Genomic DNA, 19053 nt, shown 5'->3' on the forward strand with positions numbered 1-19053 from the left:
AAGAAACATTTAATAGAACCAGCTTTCCTTCCCCACACTTACCTAATTCCTACTTCTCTCCCCTAATTTCCATCCAAGATCTGCTACATCACTCTGTATTTTCATACTATTGTCTGAATCCCTTGCTGCTTGGTCTTCATGTTTTAGAATTAGAATATTCTGCCTTCTCTCAAATCCTGTCCTCAGGGACTGGGAAAAAATAAAAATGAGGGCCCCTTATTCAGAAAACAGGAAAAGGAGTACAGTTAAAAATGAAAAACTATAAAATAGTTTATTACTTATAGAATGTAACAGGGCAGTAGTGACACTATTTAATCACAGTATGACATAACATAACCTGAAAAGAACAGGGAAGCCTGCAGGCAATGCCTCCATGCTCTCCTGAAGCCTTGGCCACTATCACCAGCATTGTTGCTTTTCCTACAGCCATCACCACCAATCTGGGCCCAGGTCCCCAGAAATAGCAGCCCCTTTGGGGCCCTTCAGTGTTCCACACTACCCCAGGCACACGCATGTGCTGGGCAGCCAAGCCAAAGGCTGGGCAGGTGTGTGTGCATGTAGCACCGCCGGGCACATTTACTCTGCTCCTGCACATGCCAGGGTCACATCAGACTTCATTACAAAATGCAAGTCCAAAGGTGAAATTCTTAAGAATTTTGAGATGGCCACAGAAGAGCATTGACCAAATGTGGGGCCCTTCTGAGAAGGAGACTCAGGTGATGGTACTACTTGCATGTCCATGAAGCTGGTCCTGCCTGGGGTGTCTGTTCCTCTGCTGTGGGCTCCCACGAGGTTAGGGGAGAATCTAGTGAAGACTCAACAGGAGGCTCATCAGTTGGCTTAGGTCCACTGGAATGTCTCTCTAAAATATCAGCCTCCAGCAAGACAAAGGCTACCAGTGATGGTTGTATTCTTTCTGGTCTCCCCAGCTCTGTATTCTATAGGTAGTCCGTCCAGTTAGGGTTTTCTGAAAAAAAAAAAAAAAAAAAAATGAATGGTGGACTCTCCCAGGATTCTGTGTTTGGGCTCAGGCGGCCACCCTATCACTGTAAATACCCAGGACTTGGTGTATTCTCTGCAGTCCCTGTCTGACTGACTGTATTGCCAAGTCCTCTCCCCTGTGAATAATCAGCCAAGGGATCTGGTTCTGCTTGAAATGCAGATTCCTGGGGCTAATAATCATGTGCAACAGCTTCTAGATTGCAGTAAGAATGGCAATTCCTTCTCACCCTGCCAGATGGAAAGCAGGAGGATTCATTCTGCAAGCCCTCACTGAAGGGTGTGAAGAGAAGAGGATATGCTTTGGAGTCACACTAACTCAGGATCCACCACTTATTAATTATGACTTTGGCCAAAATGTTCAACTTCTTTAAGCCATATTTCTTTTTCATTCGCAAGATGTGAATAATAATGTTTTCCTTTTGGCATCATATAAAGGTTAACTTTAATGCATGCAGGAATTCCTAGCAGAGAGGCTGGCACATGGATGGGAATTGATAAATGGCAGCTGCTATTTTTTCATTCAAAGAATAAACAAGTGATCACAGGAATGTGAAGAATCACATTGTCTAATCTTCACACTTTATTTTTTTCCCTCACACATGGACACTGAGTCCCATAATCTCCATATTGTAACTACTAAAAATATTTTGTCTGTTTTCTTTTTATTGTAAGAATTGAATTTTTTGTTTGTTTGTTTTTCGCCTTAGCTCCAATCTGGTAGCCTAAATTACATTTGTTCCTCAGTTCAGACATAATGGGGCAGACCTGCTGAGGCTATTTTGTGTATTTATTTTCATTACAAGGAAATGGAGAGTGGGAGTGTGATAACTTGGAGCAGGTATGACAGTCCAGTGTGGCCCAGAGCAGGTATGACAGTCCAGTGTGGCCCAGAGAGATGGTTCTGGGTGCAGTCTGCTGGACTCTCCCTACGTTGACCTGTACTACATGAATTAAAGAGACAAGGGTTCCAAAAAAAAGGAGAGCTCTTCCACTAAAAACCATGTGAGAAATAGAGATTGAGGAGTCCAATGTAATAGTGTTCATGAGTAACGGTCAGAAGTTCTCTTGCCAAATGAGAAATTGTTGGGGCATGCTGAAATATCAGAAAAAAGTGTGAAATGGAAACCGGAAAGGATTATTCATTGCCCTGTCCAGCGACCCCTGCTGGTTTACCTCTACCTTTGAGCTATTTTACAATTGTGAAAAACTGCTAATAATGCAAATGATTTTTGTGTATAGAAATACAGATTAACTGTGTTCAGTGGAATGCAATGATTGCCCTATCGATATGCCCATTTTGTATCTAAGTTAACTTTAACGTCTCTTATCTACTTATGAATGAGCAGTACTTTAAGTTCACCTTTGAACCAAAAGAAACATCTTACACATACTCATTGCATTATTATTATTCCAGCAGTACTGTAATTATAGGGGCTTCCCTGGTGGCTCAGATGGTAAAGAATCTGCCTGCAATGCAGGAGACACCGGTTCGATTCTTGGGTCAGGAAGATCCCCTGGAGAAGGGCATGGCAACCCACTCCAGTATTCTTGCCTGGAGAATCCCTATGGACAGAGGGCTACAGTCCATGGGATCACAGAGAGTAAGAACACCTGTCAAGTATTAAATAAAAATACAATACTTGACAAGTGTTCTTTTTATATCTGTATGAAAGACATGGTTATAGCGTCTATAAAATAATCTTTTTACAGTTTGGGAACTCGTTAACTGAGATGCCCAGCGGTCTCACCTGACAGAGGCAGGTGAATTGCCTTTGGGTTGCCCCTGGTTTGAATCCTGTTCCCGTTCAGTGGCTAGAGAACATCTTCAATGCCTCTTGGAGACATGGAAGGATTTCTTGCCCACGCATGAAAATAGAATGTCTGCCTTCCCCTCCCAGCTCTGCTAAGGCTTCCCTCTGTCCGTCCTCTGGTATTCAACTTGTGGGAGGAGCGCGAGGAGAGAGAAAAGAATGCTGGACATCCCTCAGTTCACCTGGATCTTCGATGTCCACAGGAACTAACCTGAGATCACTGCACACATATTCACGAGGAGACCCATGATACTCACCAAAGGCTGGTAGCACATTCACTGGGGTGAGGTAGATGGAAGATGGGTTAGTGATAACTGAAGAACACTCTTTGGAGAAGGCGTAAACCAGGCCCCCACAGCCAAACATGTCCCCACTGACTCCTCTTGAGGATATACAGGGGGCAGACTGCTCTCCATCACCATTAATACTGGGCTCAGAGGGAAGAACAGGGCCATGTCCCCAGCCTTCCTCAGCAAGAGAATGGGATCACAGGGGCTATTGGCTGCTGTTCCCCTACTAAGAGATCCAGGGCCAGGGACTACTCCCCCACTGATGTACTCAGGACCTAGCTACCTCCAAACCTTCATGTTGCATCTTTTTTGCCATACAAAGATTCTTGCCTCTTCCCTTCCCTGTAGAAAAAGTGGAAAATTTCTGGTCCTATTAGGTCTGTTTAACACAACCTCTCAGTCCCCAGCCTCACACACAGCTATATAAAGTTCAAAACATGAGGGAATGGGGGTACAGACTGACTGAATCAGGCCCTGGGGTTTATTTCTCACTTGGACAAGCTGTTGAATAGTTGTGTAGCAGTTTTCCTATCATTTCCCCCTCAACGGAAGTTAGTGAAAGATCTTAGGTATTTCAAAACTAGGTTACCTTAGAAGGTGGAGATGAAGGGGCGTTGGATGGTGCGGGTGCTTATGAAGCTCATCTCAACCTCCATCCAGCAGCCAGAGAACCCTCTAAAAGCCTAAGCATATACTAAGTCCAGCTGGAAGCTGCCCTCTTCCTCCTCCAAGCCTGAGCCCCTGGCATGCTCTAAGCCTGGACCTCACTATGGCACAGACAGAGGACGCCTCTCTCCTTCATGCTCCTTTTGGAAGAAACAGATGTGCTTGGCAAGAATAAATCTTCTTGGTCATGAGAAGCAGAGATCATTCCCTGCAGAAGGTATTTAGTATGAGGACTAATGGAGTTTCTGAGACTGGATGGAAACATTTCTTGGATTGAAATTTCCTTCACAGGAGGGGGACTCTATGGTAGCCAGTGAGACACACGCCCAAGAGAGAGCCTGGGGACAGCAATGAAGTCCCCCGCTGCCCCAGCATCTGTGCGGTCTCCTGGCAGGTCCTGGAGGGGTCCCAGATCCCTAGGGTGTGGAAGGAGGATTCCTCAACCACAGCTATTGATTCTGGGATCTCACAATTTTCCTGGCCTGCCTCTGCCGTTTATCTGACTCTTTCTACTCCACTCCCCAACTCAGATACAAGCCTTGGAGCCTGTGTGAATGTGGCACTTACCTTTTTCTTGGTTCAGGGGTGAGCCAGCTCCAGGAGTTTTCGTGTGGGAGACCCAGAAGTCACATGATTATCACCAGGCATCGGGAAGAAAACCACACAAAGGGAGAGAGAAGGCAGCAGCCGTGCTTATTCCACTGAAGCACTCAGCCCCAGACCCTGCACTCAACCCAGCCCTTTTCATCACAGCTCACCCTGTGGGCATTCGTTACCACAGCGGACCCAGAACCATGAGGCTGGCAAAGCAACACCTCCTACAGTCAGTCAGTCACAAGCTCTAAGTGTTCCTCACTTTGGAGAGAGTCCGGTTAATCTGCACCATAAGCCAAGGGAACAGTGATGATGCACTTAAATGGAAACTTGACATCCTATTGTGGAGGCTGTGATTGTCCCAGAGAACTCAGCGCACTGTTTGGGTCTCCTCGGTGACTCTTCTGGGCAAGTTGCATCTACACTTTTCATCCACTCACACTTAACTTCATTTTGTCAAGGTTAATGTTCATTTTCTTATTAGTTTATTTATTTACACTTAACATTGTATCCTGCTGTATATGTGCCAGGTGCTATTCTAAGCAGTTTGGAAAATTTAACTCAGTAAATTTCCTTATACCCACTTGACATAGGTGCTATCCTTGTCCTTCCTTTAGGTCTGAGGAAACTGTAGTACCCACAGGTTGAAGACCCTGCTGGACTGAGTACCCATCACACAACTGGCTCCCACGGCCCATGCTCTCAAGAGCCCTGCCAGGCCCCCTCCCTCTCAGCCTCCAGGCCGGCTCAGTGAGCCCTCACTTACCCCTGCTCTCTGTATTCTCTCCATAGACTCTCCTTTCGCTGCCCAGAGTTCCACTAATTCCTTTGATTTATTGTGTGGATGACATGCCCTGTGTTCCAGCTGGGGACCCCCACCTCAAGCTGTTCCGACACAGCTGATGGCCGGTGAGCTCACTGTCCAGAGAAAAAACAGATGTGTACTCAGCTGTCATCATCCCCTGAGGTGCATTCAGTCCTATAGGTAGCCCATGGATACCTTCATTAGAATTAGATCAAGATGTACTTTGCCATTGTTGTGATTTTTTTTTTTTTTGCTACTGAGTTGTATCAGTTCTTTATATATTTTGGATACTAACCCCTTATCAGATATATGATTTGTAAATATTTTCTCCCTTTCTGTAAGTTGAAGTTGCCTTTTCATTTCATTGATTGTTTCCTTTGCTATGCAGAAGCCTTTTAGCTCCATGTAGTCCCACTTGTTTATTTATTTATTGTTGCTTGTGCTTTAGGTGTCATATCAAAAGAGTAATTGCTAAAACCCATGTCAAGGAGCTTTTCCCTTATGTTTTCTTCTGGGAGTTTTATGGTTTCAGATCTGACATTTAAGTTTTTAATTCATTTCAACTTAATCTTTATAAGAAGATATTTCAAAGAAGATATTTAAATGGCCAACAGGTACATGAAAAGGTGCTTGACATTACTGATTATCAAGAAAAAACAAATCTAAACCATAATAAGTTATCACCTCACACCTGTTAGAAGGGTTTTTATCAAAAAGACAAGAGATAAATGCTGGTGGGGATATGGAGAAAAGGGAATCCTTGTGCACTGTTGGTGGAATGTAAATCGGTACAGCCCCTATGGAAAGCAGTATGGAGGCTGCTCAAAAGATTAAAAATAGGACCACCCAATGATCCAACAATTCCATTCTGGGCATTTAGCTGATGGAAGTGAAATCACTATGTCAAAGAGATATCCGCAACCATATGTTCACTGCAGCATTATTTACAATAGCCAAGGCATGGAAACAATGTAAATATCCATCGACAGATGAATGGATAAAGCCATAAAAAAGAAGGAAATCCTGCCATTTGCAACAACACAGATGGACCTTGAGGACATTATGTTAAGTGAAATAAGTCAGACACAGACACAAATACCATATGATCTCACTTACATGTGGAATCTAAAAGAAAAACTCATAGAAAAAGAGATCAGATTTGTGGTTACCAGAGGTGAGGAATGTGGTGTGGGAGAATCAGATGAAGATGGTCAAAAGGCACAAACATTCAATTATAAGATAAATAAACACTGGAGATATAACTTGAAACATGATGACTGTAGTTAACACTGTTATATGGTGTATCTAGGGCTTCCCTGGTGGCTTGGTGGTAAAGAATCTGCCTGCAATGCAAGAGATGCTGGTTTTATTCTTTGGGTTGGGAAGATCCCCTGGAGAAGGAAACAGCAACCCACTCTAATATTCATGCCTGGGAAATGCCATGGGCAGAGGTATCTGGCAGGCTATAGCCCATGGGGTCACAAAAAAGTCCAACACAACTTAGTGACTAAACAGCAACAATGGTGTATTTGAAAGTTGCTGAGAGAATAGATTCCAACAGTTCTCATTACAAGGGAAAATATTTCTTGGTAAATCTATGAGGTGATGGATATTAACTGAATTATTGTGGTAATCATTTTGCAATATATATGTCATTATGTTATACACCTTAAACTCATATGTGACTGTGTATCAATCATATCTCAATAAAACTGAGAGGAGGGGTGAGAAGTCACCACCACCACCAAGATGCCCCTTGCTCCAGATATGAGCATCTATGGAAACAGCCATCCTGGGAAAAAGAGTTGTATTACAATAGGCATCTTCAATGACTGTGAATGTGAACTCTATTCTGTGCACAATCTCCACGGCCAGATGTAGTGACATCAGGAAAACACATAGAGTCAGAGGGGCTCATCTACACCTACAGAAGGGTCAGCAAGATTTTCCACTGGAGGTTGAGATTTGAAGGTGGAGTGGGAGTGAATAAAGGACATTTATGGGGAGAGAGTCCCCAGCAGAGGGAACAGCAGATGAGGAGAGGGTCAGGGCTCTGCATGGGGCAACTTAACTGTTCCTTCATCTTAACCATGACTGAGTATTCTTCACTCTATCCACACAAGGGCTTGAAGAGATCAAGATCAATAAGTAGTCTTTTAATGTGAATATGGCCATGTAAAGACTGCTCATGACAGAGTCCATAGGGTTCAGGGCACAGGTTTCAATCCCTGGGCCACTACAAGAAGAATGTTTCTAGAGTTGGGCCTGAAACTGGAAGGAGAGGTCTATCTGTCTCCAGAATCACCAAGTTACTCTGCTTCCCAGTCTTTCAGGATGTGCTGATTTCAAAAGTAAATACACTAAACTATTTCAAACTTTTTAAAGCAATGTTAGCTATTTCCTGTCCCAAAGTGCTAACCACCACCATCTTTCACCACATTCTTACCATTCCTAGACATCTGGCTAGAATAACTTAGAGAACCCCCAAAAGAGCTGCACCCTGGAAACCTACAACCCTGTGCACCCCAGGAGCATCCCCCAGCAGTCAGAGGAAAACATCTCTCTCATGTTGACAGGGGCCTGTGCCAGGGGCACATGCAAGATTGGAGGGGAGAGGGGAGAGGACCCAGCCCCTCCTGGGTGGCCACTGTCTTCTTTGGCCACGAGGACTTTAATTGGTCCCTTTAGGACATGGACATACAATCTAGTGCTGTTTCCCTCTTCCCTCTGCGCACACTCCTTCTCTCTAAGCTCATTTCATGCTAATTCCCATGCTCTGTGTGTGTCAGTCACTCAGTTGTGTCCGACTCTTTGCCACTCCATGGACTGTAGCCCACCAGGCTTCTCTCTGTCCATGGGATTCTCTAGGCAAGAATACTGGAGTGGGTTGCCATGGGTTGCCCTTCTCCAGGGGATCTTCCCGACCCCAGGGATTGAACCCAGGTCTCAAGCATTGTGGGTGGACTCTCTACCATTTGAGTCACCAGGAAAGCCCTCAGCTCCCATGCCTTACAGAGCACTTAAAAATCTGGACATTTTTCACCTCCCGTCATCTCTTCATCTCTGACTCCCTCCTCTATCTCTCACCTGAGAGGGAAGGTAGATTAGCACACTCATTCCTTTCTTCATGATAATTCTCTTTAGTGACTGGTGCATGCAAGAAAAGTGGAGGGAGGATTCTGACACTAACACAGATAATTGTAGGGAAACACAAGAATCTAATTGTTCAAGCTCTTATTTCATGTTGCCTGATTTTCAATTCAGAAAAAAATCTAGAGCTATAAAAGACACACAAGATTACCTGTTATACTCTTCCCAACCCCCATGTTTACAGATGAAGAGATAAAATTGAGCCCAAAGAAAGGACCCCATCCCCCCACACTGCTCCATTATGGTCTGAATTGTGTCCCTCCCTCCAAAATTCATGTTGAAATCCTAACTCCCAGTACTTCAGAATGTAACCTTATTTGGAGACAGAGTCTTTACAGAGGCAGTTAAGTTAAAAAGAGTTCATGAGGATGGACCCTAACCCAGGATAACGGTGTCCTCATGGGAAGGTGAAATTTGGACACTGACAGTGCAGGGGGCAGACCATGTGAAGATGCGGGGAGAGAACTTCCTCCTACAAACCAAGGAGAGAGGCCTCAGAAGAAACTAAACCTGCCACCACCTTGATCTCAGACTTCCAGGAAAAGGAGAAAATAAAGTTCTGCTGTTTATGTCTCCCAGTCTGCACCATGTGGTTAGAGCAGCCCTAGCTCATTAAGGCACCCCATATGACAGCAGGAGGCGGCAGGTGGGGAAGTCCCAGCCCGCCCCAGTTCCCTGCTCTGCCCACTCAGAGGCTCCTGCCTACTCAGTCCCATTCTCACTCTGATGTGTTTCTCTCTTCCAGAGGAGCACCTGGCATTTAGATAGATAGATATAGCTACAGATACAGATATAGATATATAGATATAGATAGATGTTTGGATACTGAAAGCTGAGTGTGTATTCAGGGAAAGAAAAGGTCATTAGAACCAGTTGGAAGACACCCTAAGAAAAATTCAGGAAGCGTCTGGAGATCAGGGTTAGGTACCAGACTAGAGGATCTGGTCTCCCAGGTAAGGATCTCCCACTTTATTCTATGAAAAAAGGATGCCCCCAAAGATTTCAGACAGCCAGTGACATGGTCAGGTTTAGTCTCAGACAGTTTGCTCTGGCAAGAGAGCAGACCTGGATTGTCAGATGGGGACCAAAATCAGAAAAACCACAGGAGACTGCACCAATGGTTCTTGTGAAGAACGCTGGTCTTCTGCAGGCCTGGACGTATACCACACGGAGGAGAGCAAGTTGTAAAGGCTGCCCGTGGCCCTTCCCACTTCTCTGAAGCCCCCAGAACTCCAAGGGGAGAGGGCTGAGGGAGGGCAAGTGTGTTTTGCAGCCACTCAGGGCAGGAGGGGGAGCCCAACCTCGGGGCTATTTTCTCACTCTCAAATCTAAAGAACAAAGCTGTTTGCAAAGTTTTAAGAGCATATGGCCCAACAACCCTACTTATGGGTATCTATTCAAAGAAAATGAAAACAGGATATTGAAAGGATACTTGTACTACCATGTTTATTGCACCAATATTTACAATAGCCAAGATACAGACTCGTCCATCAATGGATGAATGGATAAAAAAGATGTGAGAATATATATATGTATAATCTCTTGAAGGCATTTTGTTAAGTGAGATAATCATACAGAGAAGGACAAATACTGTATAATAATTACTTATATGTGAAATCTAAAAAAAGCTAAACTTATAGAAAGGGAGAGTCTTAGAATGGTACTTACCAGGAGCTTGAGGATGGGTATTGAGATGTTCTTGAAGGATACAAATATGCAACTAAAGATAATCACATCCTGGAGGATGGAATACACAGCATAGTGATTATAGACAACAAAATACTGTATTATACACTTTAGAGATGAGACTAGATCTTAATTGTTCCCACCACAAAATAGGAATTATAATTATGTGACATGATTGAGGCGTTATCTAATACTATGGTGATAATCATATTACAATGTATATATGTATCAAATCAACACACTGTGTAACTTAAACCTACAATATATCAATTAATCTCAATAAAAAGACAGAAGTTTGAAGAGCAGTTGAGTTCTCACTCATTTGAAAGCAGTCCTGTACGAAACACATAGAGATGTTACAGATACTATAAGGAAGCAGCAGCTTCCCTGTTGATAAGAGTCCAACAAATCAAATCCACATGTTATTTACATTTGTTTGGCCCAGTGAACTTTTAGCTCCCAAGAGCTATCAAGATAGAGAAATAACTGTTAGTGACATGATTTCATTTGAAGCATGTTCCAAATTCTCAAGCTAAGAGGTGACTGGGGAAGGTCTAGAAGAAGGTATTAAAGAGCTTGAGAAGCTTGGAAATAGATGGGAGAGGCAGTAGGTAGAAGTGCAATCACAGCAAGATTACAAAAACTGGAGGGATTTCCTACTTTTCAATAATGTGATAACATTCCTATAAATGTAATTCATAGCCAGACTCCTGGCAAAGCTGGGAAGCTGAGCCTGTGGGTTTTCCAGAAGAACCCACAAACTCCAGCCGGGAATTGAGTTTGTGTTTCATGGTTGAGATTGCTGTTCTCAGATTTCAAAACTGTAATGTAGTGGGCACCAACCTGGTTACAAACCCTGTGAATCAGGAAGGAATCTAGAGAATTTCCCCATCCCCAAGTCCAAAAGTGTGCAGATGCAGGTGATGTTCTATGAGTTTTGTGTTCGTTGAAGTGACATTGTCATGGGAGGGTGGCGGGACCTTGTGTATAGGACTGTAGGAAATAGAAGCTGGCAGGCCCTGCAGCTGGTGTTTGCTTTCATTCACAGACAGAAATGGAACTGGGGAGTTGCTCTGCAAATGAGATGAAGTGGAAAGAGAAAACCTCATCTTTTATTTTATTAAGGCAACACTGTGATTCCAAATTAGTATTGGTTGGGAAACTGAAGTTTGTGGCCAACGTAAAGGATCAAATCTAGTCTGGGGTTGAGGGAAGGAAGGCCTCCTCAGGCAGTAACATTTACTTAAGACCTACAGATCTAGATGGACATAGGAGTTTGGGGGAGCATATGCCAGGCACAAGAACTGCACATGCGAAGGTCCTGAAGCAGAAAGGAGTTTGGCTGGTTTCAGAAGAGAGAAGCCTGTTGTGGCTAAAAGTTTAGTGAGTGAGAGCACCAAGGCAGAAACTGGAGCTGAAAACTGGGCTAGACCCTCACCATTCAGGGTTCTCTGCCATGATGTGGGCACATCACAGACAGCGGTAAAGCTTAAATGTCTCTTCAGAGGCCACAAAATGTTGGAAAAGTCCTAGCATGCTTAAGGATGGGACCATTAGAAATGAAAGCTCTCTCCTCTTTAGGTCTCAACCTCTCTCCCATCAGTGATGTACCGAACATTGCTGGTGGACAGACTGGGTGGAAGATTTCCAGTCACCTACTCACCACCATCCAGCCCAGATCCACTCTAACCTTAGAATAGTTTCTTCACATATTTTCCCTTCTTCTTTTCTTTTCTCCCTCAGTCTTTCTCTTCCTCTTGCCCCTCTATCTCAATTTCTCCTCCTTTTTTAACACCTATATTGAGATATTATTCACAAAAAATAAACTGCATATATTGAGCTATACACTATACACTCATGGAGCCATCACTGCAGTGAGTATGATGAACATTTGCATCACCCCCACCAAAGTTTCCTCCAGCCCATTTGTAACCCATCCCCCTACTCCACCTCATGGCCCAGCAATTCTTTTTCTCATTAATGACTAGTTTGCCATTCCTGGGTTTTATAAGAATGGGATGCTACACTGTGTATTATTTTTGATCTGGCTTCTGTTGTTCAGTGTAATTCTTCTGAGATTCATCCATATAGCCAGTAACAGTAGATTATTCTTTTATTGCTGAATGGATTTATGTATGGATACACTACCGTATGTTTATCCATTGACATGTTGATGGACACTAGGATTGTTGTCAGGTTTTTCCCATCACAAATAAAGCTGTATGAACATTCATGTACCAGGTCTTTTTATGAACACAGGTTTTCATTTCTTCTGGGCAAATATCTAGGAATGAAATGGCTGGATCAATTGGTAAGTATATGTTTAATTTTTTATTAAAGAAACTGACAAACTGTTTTCCAAAGTGATTGAATCATTTCATGTCCTCCTCCCCGCTACCTGCAGTGTCTGAAAGTTCCATTTTCTCAACATCCTCACCAACACTTGGTATGGACACTCTTTTTAAATGAGCCATTCTAATAGATTTGAAGAGTTATCTCACTGTGGTTTTAATTTGCAATTTTTAAGTAGCAAATGATGTTGAGCATCTTTTCTTGTATTATCTGCTCTTGGGTGAAGCATCTCTTCAAATATTTTACCTGTTCTTTTACTGAGTTGTTTGCTTTTTCATTATTAACTTTTGAGAGTCAATTATATACCAGGTACAAATCCTTCATCAGTGATCTGCTCCACAATTATTTTCACCCAGTAGTGGTTTATCTTTTTTTTTTGTCACAGTGTCTTTCAAATAAGTGTTTGTAATATTTTTAAATCCAATTCATTAGTTTTTTTTAAAAAAAATAGACTATCCTTTTGGTGTCAGAGCTAAGATATATTTGCCTAACACAAGATCACAAAGATTTTCTTCTTATATAGACATTTTATCGTTTAGACTTTACACTTAGATCTGTTTTAAATGAGTTTCTGTATATGGATCAAAATTCATTATTTTTACATATAGCAATCCATTGTTCCAGCAACAGTTGTTGAAAAGACCCTCTTTCTCCACTGAATAGCCCCTGCACTCTTGTAAAAAATTAGTTGTCCTCCATGTGTGCCAGTCTGTTTCTAGACTCTATTCTGTTACACTGACATACTTTTCTATCATTATGCCAATACCACACTGTTTTGATTAGCATAACTTTATAAGCCTTAAAATTAGCTTTTACTAGCCCTCTAACTTTGCTTTTCTTTTTCAAAGGCATTTTGGCAATTCTAGCTTCTCTTGTTTCCACATGAATTATTATAACCAGCTTGTAAATTTCAATTAAGACAGTCTTCTGGGATTTTGATCAGGATTACATTGACTCTATAGATAAATTTTGGGAGACATCATAATACTGCATCTTCTGATACACAAACAAGGTATAGCTCTCCACTTACTTAGGTCTACTTAAATTTCATTCAGCAACATATTTTTAAACATTTTTCATTGTACAGATTTTTCACACCTTTTGTCAGATTTGTCACTGAGTAGTTAGTATTTTTGATGCTATTATAAATACTGCTATTTTAAAACATTTTATTGTTTATTACTAGTATATAGAAGTACAATTGAGTTTGATTTTTTACATTATCTTATTCTATAAATGTGTTTAACTCACTTATTAATACTAGTCACTTTTTCTGCTGATTCCATCAAATTTTCTACAAAGATAGTTATGTCATCTGCAAAGGAAAATCGCTTTGCTTCTTCCTTTCCAATCTGGATGCACTGCCTAGAAGTTTCATTACAATACTGAATAGAAGTTATGAGACTGGACATCTTTATCTTTTTCTTGATCTCAGCAGAGAAGCATTCAGTTTTTTACTAATTGGTATGATATAATCTGTAGGGCTTTTGTAGATGTTCTTTATTAGGTTGAAGAAGTTCCATTCTGTTCCTAGCTTGCTAAAAGTTTATCAGCAATGGATGTTAGATTTTGTCAAAATGATATTATGCTTCTTTTTCTTTCTAGTTTATTAGTATGGTAAATTATATTGATAGATTTTCAAATGCTAAATCAATCCTAAATTGCTGAGGTAAACCTCTTTTGGCCATGATGTGTCATCCTTTTGTATACTGTTGATTTTGATTTTTCTAGAAGTTTTGTTAAGAACCCTTGCATAAAAGATATTGGTATGTAGTTTTTTTTTTATTTTGTCATGTCTCTGTCTGAATGGGTATCAGGGTAACACTGGCCTCTAAGAATAATTTAGGAAGTGTTCCCTCTCTTTAATTTTCTGGAAGTATTTGTATCATTTTTTCTTTGGTAGATTTCACTAAGGAAGCTCTCTGAAATGGAGTAGTTTTATGGGAAGGTTTTTCATGACAAATTCAACTTTTTAAATAGATACAGGAGTCTTCAGATGGAGGTTTGGAAGTTGGTGCACTATGAGACTCTGTGAAATCTTGGACTGGGGAAGAATGAGTGAATGAAAAAATGAAGGGACAAGCAGCTGACTGTGTGGAGAGACTGATTACGTACAAATCTGGACAAAAGTGCTGAATCCTTCTGGACTTGCCAGGTGGCGCTAGTGGTAAAGAGCCCACCTGCCAGTGCAGGAGACATTAAGAGATGCGGGTTTGTTCCTTGGGTGGAAAGATCCTCTGGAGTAGGAAATGGCAACCCACTCCAGTATTTTGCCTGGAAAATCCCATGGACCGAGGAGCCTTGTGGGCTACAGTGCAAAGGGTCTCAAAGAGTCAGACACAACTGACGCAACTTAGCAAGCTGAATCTTTCTAATGTGGAAAAGGAAATCTCCTGGCTGCTGGTGTTCCCTGAACTAAAAGCTGGCACCTCCTGGAGAAATCAGGGGGTCAGAGTTGGAAGTGTTTGGGGGTCCTTCACCACTGGGTGAAGGGACCCTGTCCCATGCCTTAGAAACCCTGCACCCAGCCTCAGACAAGATGCCCCTTAAGCTATTTGGAATATTCATCTGGTGCTAGGCCATAATAAACAAAGGTCTCATGGGCACAGTGACCCCATCAGCCTATAGGTTGTGGAGTCTCTTAGAGAGTGTCAGGATTCTCTACCTTTTACAGAAACCCTCTCTCTGGGGAGTAAATTAGCCTCCCCAACCTTGCCATCTGCCTGCTAAATTTTCCTTCCATGATTAAGCCTCTGGTGATGGGTAATAAAGATAGAGAGCTACCCAAATAAGACAACCAATGCTGTATTTGTCTCTGGTCCTAAAGGCACCCTGCTTTCCTGTCATCAATATGGAGTGGAGAGGACAGTTTGGGTGAGGAGTGTGTGTGTGTGTATGTGTCTGTGTGTGTCTGTGTATGTCTGTGTGTGCACCTGCTGGTAGGTGTGTTGTGATGGTGTGGGAGGGGGTTCCTCTTTCAATCCAAGGAGCTAGCAAATAACCAACAGCTCCAGCCTGAGTCTGGATGTGAACTTCTTGGGTCCAAGGTTCTTATTAAGGAGAGAGGCTTCCTGGCCAAGACTCCATCTGAATACTGCATCAAGTTTGTTAACGCTGAGATGCACAATCGCCAAAATTGTCATTGTTTAAAGAAACTACTTGGTAATGGATTTCTGAAATGGTTACAACTAGCTTTTTGTTATTAAAGAAACCAAAGCCAACAGTTTCCCTTTATAATGTGTATGGAGAAGGGAACATTTAAAAAACAACTCCCCACTGAGATATTACCTCAAAATAAGGTCCATTCTGTACCCCTACACATCTGGATAAGAGCTGAAGGAAAAGACACCAACGAGGAAACCTCTGCCCTGCCACTGCATGGAATAAATGGATTTCTGGGTTCTGGCGTGCTCTTTAAAAGACAAAGCCACAGACCTGGAGCCAGGGTTTGAAATGGGAAACTCAACTCACATAATTCTTGGAAGAAACTATGGGATCGTCAGCTGGGCTTGCAGACACTTTCCCGTCTTGCAACATACAATCCTAGTTTGGCCAGAATTATTGCCCCCCATATTCTCTGGAAGTATCTCTTCCCATGGACAGAAAAAGAAGACAGTGTGTGTGCTAAGGTTTCTCTCCATTTGTGTCACCAACAGTGGAATTGAATCCCAAACATCCTGTCAGAGCTTGACATGCAATTAGTTTAACATAAGGATCAAACCAACACTAAAAAATATACATAAGTGAAGGTTTCAGAGCCACAGAGCCTCTTATGTAAATATTTGAAAATGTTTTCTTTCCTTGTGCCTCCTTCCTATCCATAAATAAATAACATCACAAATGAAGGGATGATCGGGTGGAGAGGGAGGTGGGAGGGGGGATCGGCATGGGGAATACATGTAAATCCATGGCTGATTCATGTCAATGTATGACAAAAACCACTACAATAATGTAAAGTAATTAGCCTCCAACTAATAAAAATAAATGGAAAAAAAAAAGACAAATGAAGGGATGAATTCAGTGGGGATTTAAAATGGATGGGCTCTGAGGGGCCTCTTTCTCCTGCCGCTCAAATGCCCTTCTCCCCTCATTTCTACACGAATCAAGGGTCTTACTCATCAGTGCGTTTCCTCTCACGTTCAACATAGTGCCTGACACACAGGAGAGGCTGAGCACAGGTAAGCGCAGCCTGACTTTAATTAATAAATATATTAATTATTTTTTTCTGTTTTACCTTTTGAGACAACCAAAACACAGAGCATAATGTCAGATGAGTTGGATGCATGATAAGTTCTGAATAGGCTAAAGGAACCCTGTTGTTGCCCCACCACAAGTATTTGTTTGAGTACCAGACCTTATCCCTCTAGCACCACATTTATTTTGGTCATCTTTCTATGCAATAGTTTCTTCTTCTGTCAAATGGAAATGCCCACTTTCCCTGTAAAATGTGGAAAGAGTACAGAAAATGTGACAGTGCTGCCATGTAATCGAGCTAGATTTATTCAGGATGAGTGCTTTAGAGAGAAGGGCCCAAAGGAAAGTGTTCTGGCCCCTTTCATCCCATCTCAAGTGTCTTCCTGGAGACTCACTCTGCCTCCTCCCTGGTTCCTGCCTCTTTACCAACATTTTTGCTTCTTCCTTCCCTCCAGCCTTTATTCCTTCCTCCCCTTTTCCTTTCCTGGTTCACTTGCTACCCTGAAGGTTTATTATTGTAGTACCTAGCTCTGTAACTCCAGTCTCTTGCATGAACCCCTTAACAGAATCTCCTTTTCCCCTCACCCTATTACCTGACATTGAAAGTTTTCAGCTGGGCATGAGTCCTTCCACTGCATTTTAATTCATCATCTTTTAGAGATGAGCGGGGTTGGGAGGTTCAGGTTTTTTTTCACATCAAGGCATATGAGGAAATCACATATAAAGTGTGTGCGTGTCTGTGTGTGGCAGGGCGGGAGTTGGGGAGGGGGTTGTAGGCCTGTCAAAGAAAGGATGCAGAAGAGAGCTAGGTGGCAACACACCAATTCAAGCCCTCCCAGTTCTCCTGCTCCTTCCCTACCCTTCCTGGACTCTGGCCATCCTAACTCTCCTAATTCCTGACTGTCTCCAGCATTTCAAGTCGTGATCTGTTTGCATTCCTGCCCATGAGATTTTCTCCCCACTTCCTAGAGTAAACCTTCCTTCACTCACTCCTGATGGAGACCCCATTGGCATTCAAGATGCATGTTGCTTCCTCCGAGCAGCCTTTCCTGACCCCCTCCAAAAGGTTCAGATTTCCTCCTCTGAACCACAGTCACATTCCTCCATCTCTTCTGTTCCAATTCAAGCGAACAGTGATGACTCATGCTGTGCGGTGTGGGAGTGGGCTCTCACACAGGAGGGGGATGAAACAGGGAGTGTGGGGCATAGACGTGTGAAACCACAGAGCCAGGTGGTATGGGATCAGAGGAAGGTGATATTCACAGCCCTAACCACTGCATCACTCGTCACTCATCCTCCCACCTACTGTGATTTTGGAAGGGGCTGATTGAGACTGAGCAGTGAATTTACACAGGAATGAATGCAGTATATTTCATAGTAGCCAAAACTATTCTGTTTTTAAGAAATGTATGGATTGCTTTTGCAGAACTTATATTAATGCCAGGGGCAACAGATCTGACTGTAGAGACCATGGGGATGCTGAATCACAGGGCAGCTCTGAGCCAGGCTATCTGGGCAGGGCTTCAAGCCCTCCCAGGATTAGCTGATGATATGGGCAAGGTCTTCACCCTTCCTGTGCCTCAGTCAGTTTGTAGTAAGGATTAAGTGATTCTGTAGATGCTCAGGGTAATAACTGCTGAAGATGAGACACACTCCAAATATCAGTCACCTCTCTGTATTAGATCAGATCCAAAGTCATTGGCATCCAGCAGAGCCATGCTGACCCCTTCAAAGCCTAATCTGAGCACATTCCTCTTGTTATGTGAAACTCTACCAGATATAAGCAAAGTCACATTGAGTAATAGGGCCCCTGGAAATACTTTTGCTTTGACTTGCTGCAAAACATTCTGTGGTGCCAGCTAAGTTGACGAAAACAATTGCTAGGGGAGTCTGTTTTCTTAACTTCAAAATAATAGCTCTGCATTGCCCAGGAGACTGTTATTTACAGTTGAAAATTTAAGGTTTGTGAAACAATTTGCCTTAATAGAATTTGAAAATTCAGCAAGTTTTTAGCTTTGGGCCCAGTTTTTTAAGTTTTAAAATTTCCTTCAACATCATACAAAGGTAATTCTCATATCCAAATATTGCAAATAGCTCAGGGCAGTAAATAACTTTCTAATCATTAGAGCTTTAAAATGTAACTCTGAGCTTGGGAGAGTCACACACACTCTTTGTGTCTTTTTATTTTTTTTAATTCTTTCAGTTTCTTCTTTTCTTCTCTTTATTTTTTTTTTTCATTTATTTTTATTAGTTGGAGGTTAATTACTTTACAATATTGTAGTGGTTTTTACTCTTTGTGTCTTGATGTTGTCAACTCAAGTGGGGGAAACGAAACTCATCTCAACATTTTTATGAATCCTAAAAGACATTGAAAAGTACATGCTATCCTTGTGTTAAGATAAAAGGCTGGAAAAAATGAGTGGATACTGCTTTGGGGGTGGCTGGATGTTCCTATGTGCTATGCACTTTATATATGCCCATGAGATTTTGGACTTTTCAAGAG

At 42.3% G+C, this 19053-nt stretch overlaps 1 long non-coding RNA gene across 1 annotated transcript; it reads right to left on the bottom strand.

Moving 5' to 3' along the window:
- Window positions 1-245: 245 nt before the first annotated feature.
- On the bottom strand, window positions 246-10228 carry LOC139036019 (uncharacterized). Its single transcript, XR_011488702.1, has 3 exons — window positions 9987-10228; window positions 2751-5281; window positions 246-967 (listed from the first exon to the last, which is right to left on the bottom strand). It is a non-coding gene; the product is annotated as an uncharacterized lncRNA (long non-coding RNA).
- Between the last annotated feature and the right edge of the window lie 8825 nt (window positions 10229-19053).

Source organism: Odocoileus virginianus, chromosome 7 (assembly GCF_023699985.2).
Source record: "Odocoileus virginianus isolate 20LAN1187 ecotype Illinois chromosome 7, Ovbor_1.2, whole genome shotgun sequence".
NCBI lineage: Eukaryota > Metazoa > Chordata > Mammalia > Artiodactyla > Cervidae > Odocoileus > Odocoileus virginianus.